Raw genomic sequence first — 6,000 nt, 5'->3', positions numbered from 1 at the left:
TTTGTATCTTTCTCCCCTCCACAATTCTTCCAATTTCAATTCAATTCTGATAACATATACTCAGCCAATAAACCACTACCTCTCAGTAAACATATGTTGCTTTTTGCATCAGCTTTCAAATGTGTACATTTCCGTAGTGTGTGTGTGTGTGTGTGTGTGTGTGTGTGTGTGTGTACTCTATCTGAGCTGTGTGTTGTGAGTGTATGTTTATCTTAAGGTGGGTGTTTGAGGTGGAATGAAGAACACAGATGATTGCAGACAGGTTGCTATCATTCCTTTGTCTTCCCGTCAGAAAAATGTTCCTTGCCGAGCTATCAGAACACCGAGTTCATTGCTTTTGTTTGGTTGTTTGCCACAAAGCAGAGATAAGCATCTAGTTTCTGATAGGATGGAAAACATTAGGACCTGAAACTAGGAGAGGAACAGAGGGAAGACATAGAATTGCGCAGATTATCTGAAACAGAGGGAATTACTGGGGAGAGAAAAAAAATGTTGAAATAACAAGCTCCATATGTGAAACAACCCTTAAGTCTCCCTCCCTCCCTCCCTCCCTCTCTCTCTCCCCTCTACCCTCCCTCTCTCACATCCCAGTCTATCCAGAAATCAGTTGTGATATAATGCAAACACAGGGAGGTGCTCTGTTCTTGCCCATGAGCTCCGTTTGGTCTAATAATACAATCATGGGTAGGAGGGACAGGGAAATGTTTCCATGAGTGTGTGTGTGTGTGTGTGTGTGTGTGTGTGTGTGTGTGTGTGTGTGTGTGTGTGTGTGTGTGTGTGTGTGTGTGTGTGTGTGTGTGTGTGTGTGTGTGTGTGTGTGTGTGTGTGTGTGTGTGTGTGTGTGTGTGTGTGTGTGTGTGTGTGTGTGTGATCAAGGCTTTCCTCCCTGCATTTATGAATGAGAGGGCATTGGAATGTGTGTTGATTCATGAAAAATGACACGCTTGTGGTCATGACGTTTGATGAGCCTGAGCACACTTGTGAATTACAACAAGGCATTTGATTCAAGTGAAGGGCCTGGAAAGATGTGTGTGACTCAAATTCACAGGGTGATACATTACCTCCATGGAAAATAGTGAAGACAACGTACGGTCAGTTTTAGTACAGTTCTATGTGCTTAGATAATGTGCATACCTACATATGCAAGCAAATACACATACAAACATATGTGTTTTTACTTACATATGTGGGGTTTTTTTACTTCTAAGTATGATTGTGTAAGTAGGCATTTTCAAAGTGAGTCAGCCTTTGACATCTGAACCCCTTGGTAGAGGCCGACGCAGGAAGAGGAAGAGGAAGTTGCTCTGGGCATTCCCATGGAAACGTCCTAATTAAGAGAGGCCTGCACTGGCACGGACCACACAGAGTGTACACAACACACCTGCACCTGTGGACAGCAAACACATGATCAGAAACTGTCCATGGCAACCCTTGGCTTGTGTTCATGGATTATTAATTGGTGTAATGTCTGGATTGATATGATCACTAAAGGCACTTTTGCACCTTCTACACTGCGTTCACCTTTGATCCTCTCCCTCTCAATAAACCTGTCTGTTTCCCTGTCTTATTTCCTTATTGCCTACTACAGACAAAATATATTTTGCACCAAGAAGCATGCATACACTCATATATATACTGTATATATATAATGGAATATCCTCCCTATATATGTATATATACTGTATATACTGTATATATATAAATATATATATATATGAGGTGATGGCCATATTCAAAATAAAGAGACTCCGCAAACAGTATAACATCAGAAAAATGTATACTCTTCATTTTCCAGAGCTGTACATAATGTAATACACACACACACACACACACACACACACACACACACACACACAATACACAATACACAACACACAACACACAACATAGCAGTAAAGAAATAAGCAATAACCTGTGTGTGTGTGTGTGTGTGTGTGTGTGTGTGTGCGTGTGTATCCACCCAATCTTCCCTCCTCTTGGGGGCAGTGTTATCACTGAGGCAGACTGCTAGCTGTGACAGAGGAGGTGTACGTCTGTGGATATGCAGTCAGTGCAACACCAACATTTTGGACTTGTGGATGTAATAAAGCTATGTGTAAGGGTCAGAAGAAAATGCAAATAAGTATTTATTTGTTTATTTAGCAGATTATGCAAAGTGATGTATAGTGATGCATTATGCACATTTCCATTAATTTGCTTTTCCAAGGTCCATGGTATCAATGTCCCTTCACCATACCCCACACACAATTTTGTCTATTCTGTCAGAGTCTGTCTCCTACTTGCAGGGGCATGGAATATCCTCCCTGGGCAACCAGGTCTGTCTGCACCCACCCACCTCAACCTCAGTGACCAGACTACTTGCTGAGTCTGTACCTTGTCTAATTTTGTTTGCACCTTCTCTCTCTCTCTCTCTCTCTCTCTCTCTCTCTCTCTCTCTCTCTCTCTCTCTCTCTCTCTCTCTCTCTCTCTCTCTCTCTCTCTTCTCTTTTCGCTTTCCACAAATAGTCTGGGCTATATCTGTTCAGCCCTCCTCAACAGTTCAGCCAGCACAGGTAGAAAGGGGGTGGGGGGAAGCAGCTAGGGCATGGAGAGGGGAGAGAGAAAGAGAGAGAGAGAGAGAGAAAGGAGAAAGAGGTAAAGTATGGGGAGGGAGAGCAAGAACAACAGAGAGAGGATATGAGAGAGGGACAGAACAGGAGAGAGAGAAAATAGAAGGGGAGAGCGGGGAAAATAAATACAATGAAAGATGGAGGGAGAGATTCAGCAAGAGATTGAGAGCCAGATGTAGAGAGAAAGAGAGAGAGGTACAGAGAGAGAGAGAGAGAAATGGACAGAGGGGGAGTGAGAGATGTGGATTGAATGTCAGCTCTCGGAGGGCGTCTGGGCCTGTGTTCCTGTAGGAGGTCTGAGGAAGTGATTAACCCCACGAGAGACCTGAGGCCTCGTCCAGGAAGAGGCCAGCCAATCACAGGCCTCGCCTCCCAAGGCACTCCCTTTAAAGAGGGCTCCTGACCCTGCCATTTGGAAATTGAATTCCCCCGAATTTAGGCCTCTATGAATAAATCCTTAATCACACAAGGCTTGATGTCCTCTGATCTTCCCCGTGTCCCCTAAGGATACATTTTTGTAGATCAAGTTGTGTTTTTATCATTTTTGTAGATCAAGTTGTGTTTTTATATTATTAGACAAGGAAATGTCAGCTCAAAAACGCTCACCACAACAGAGAGCTGAAGTCATAGTCAGAATATTTCTTTTGTGAAGATGAATGTTGAAACAGTATTTAAGGGGTTTCCAGTGAACTAAGGAAGAAAAGCGGAGTCAGTGCCTGGATACAGGAAATGACCCGCAGGCTGTTTTGTCTGAACGCTCACCTGAGCAACGCTTTGATGGTGTTGATTTAAATCCAGTGGAAAGAATTACCCAACTGCACAAGCATCGCCGGTATGTTTTCTTGAGCTGAGACGTTTAACATGCCACACACACACACACACACACACACACACACACACACATCTGTGATGAGACTTACTTACTGCACTCGTGGCCTAAAGCAGCTGTCGAGTATGACTGCTTTTTTGCTTTCACTCATTAACCTCTCCTCCCTGGCAGTGGAAACCATATCTCTTTCTCTCTCTTTCTCTCTGTCTCTCTCTCTCTTTCTTCTTCCCACCTTTTGCCTTGACACAACCATTTAGTCTGCAAATGACTGCACCTGAAGTCAACTGGGAAAGGTGAAGGGGAGCACCAGGGGCAGGAGTGGGAGGGGGCTGTGACTGTGGTGGTAGTGGTGGTGGGTGGAGGTCTGTGTGTGTGGTGGTGGTGGTGGTGGTTTGGGGCAGGGCTGGGGGTGGGGGGGTCCTTGCCTGTCAGCATGGCCTCTGCTGAGCGAGGCTCACTGCTCAGGCGTTCGTGTTCGTGTCCTAGGGGCAGCGAGAGTGAGCGAGCAAGCAAGCGAGTCGAGCTCCTTTCATTCCGCCGCGGCCCAGAGCAAAAAAAAGCGAGTATTCAGGGAGTCAGCACTTTCCTGCCGCCTGGCCCTGTGTTTGTTTTTGCGGGCCGTGCTGCTGAATAGCCTCCGATAAATAGCCCGGCTGGGCCCGAGAGGCAGGAGCCATCCGAGCCTGTCACAACTTGTAAATGAGACGGCTAGCGCAAGCGAGCCCCCGCCGGTCCGCGCCTGCCTGCCTCGGCAGCCTCACGGCTCAGCAAGCACACCGCCGCTCTGGTCCCGGGCCGCGCCGGGCAGAGAGCACGTGCACGAGGTCCAGCCATGGCCCATGCTTGGCCCAGACGCGACACATACCTGCTTCAGCTCCCCCGTCATGGCCCAGCAATGAGAGAAAAGGAGCCCGCAGCACAATACAGCCACCGCAGATCAGGCCTAGATGTGACCCAAGTCCTGCGCAGATATGACCCAGGTCCCATCCAGATAGGCAACGCACGTGGCCACAATATGGCACAGATTCAGACCTGATATAACACACCTTAATATGGCACAGATCAGGTCCTGATATACAGTAGAACACATGTAGCCTTGATATGGTACACATCAGGTCCTTCGATATGGTACAGATCAGGTCCTGATATACAGTAGAACACATGTAGCCTTGATATGACACAGAACAGGTCCTGATATAGAACACATGTAGCCTTGATATGGCACAGATCAGGTCCTGATGTAACACGCATGTCTGATTGGCACAGATTAAGACCTGATATAGCACACATGTAGCCTTGATATGGCACAGATAAGGTCCTATATGGATTATAGGTGGTACAGGTATGGCACAGATGTGCTCCTACATGGATTATAGGTGGTACAGATATGGCACAGATGTGGTCCTATATGGATTATAGGTGGTACAGATATGGCACAGATGTGGTCCTATATGGATTATACTGTAGGTGGTACAGGTATGGCACGGATATGGTCCTATATGGCTGATATAGCACAGGTATGGTCCTCGCTGTACATAACACACATGTAACCCAGATCTGGAGTTGATATAGCACACGTGGTACACATTTGGCACAGGTTTGGTTCTGATATGGCACAGGTACAGTCCGTGATTAGCTGCACACTGGATTTTCCAAAACAACCAACTTTCCCTCGTTTCCTTGTATGCGATTTACTCTCAGCTCACTCAATTCATACAAACATTTATGTTCCAAATGAGATGGAAAGTACACCGGGCCTGTGAGTATAACATCACGCAGGGGAAAAAGAGTGCAGTGTAATTTTAAGACAAGCGGCCCGTAATTGCAGTGTGTACAAAACCACTGTGATTAGTTGTGATAACATATGGAAATTGTTTGTTTGCATGCACAGCAGGCATTAGCATCAGATGGGCAATTCAAAGGGTTCGAAGTGGAACCGTTTGAGTTGAACCATTATCAATACGCTGTCCCAAAAGCAATTAAGATACTTCATGAATCAAACATGCTGTATTTTGTTATTATACAGATGTGACATGTTCTGTCCAGCTCTGCAAGAGCACTGGTTGTTATTGCCATTGTTTGGGGCAGTTCCAAGCACACATCTTGAGTAAATGATCTGTGTTTGCTGAAATCCATCTGGTGCCTCACGGCTGTACCAATGTCAAAAGAGCAAGAATTCATTTTACCTCCAAAAACCACAGATGCTCTTTTGTACGATAAATTGAGGCTGACAACCAAAGTGAAAGAAAGAAAAGAACACTTTCTGAAAAACATAGGGGTCTGTTGTCAAAGCTCAGTGGTGTGTGTAGGTTTTTATGCAGTACTGATAGTGGCCTTGTTCACTGTTGTGGCTCTAGGCTGATCTTTATCTCATGGTCCTTATACTGTAACTCATGGAAACACAGCGTGTGCATTTGATGCATGAGAACATCAACTATTCATATCATATGTATAAAAAGGTGAATATGAATAAGATATCCATGCAATGCACCATGGAGCTGCTAGTTTTATTTTCTGACCTATTGAAGGATCATATTTTAGAGTCATTAATACTTTATCTTC

The sequence above is a fragment of the Sardina pilchardus genome, chromosome 11 (assembly GCF_963854185.1).
Source record: "Sardina pilchardus chromosome 11, fSarPil1.1, whole genome shotgun sequence".
Taxonomy (NCBI): Eukaryota; Metazoa; Chordata; class Actinopteri; order Clupeiformes; family Clupeidae; genus Sardina; species Sardina pilchardus.
This window is presented reverse-complemented; position numbering follows the sequence as displayed.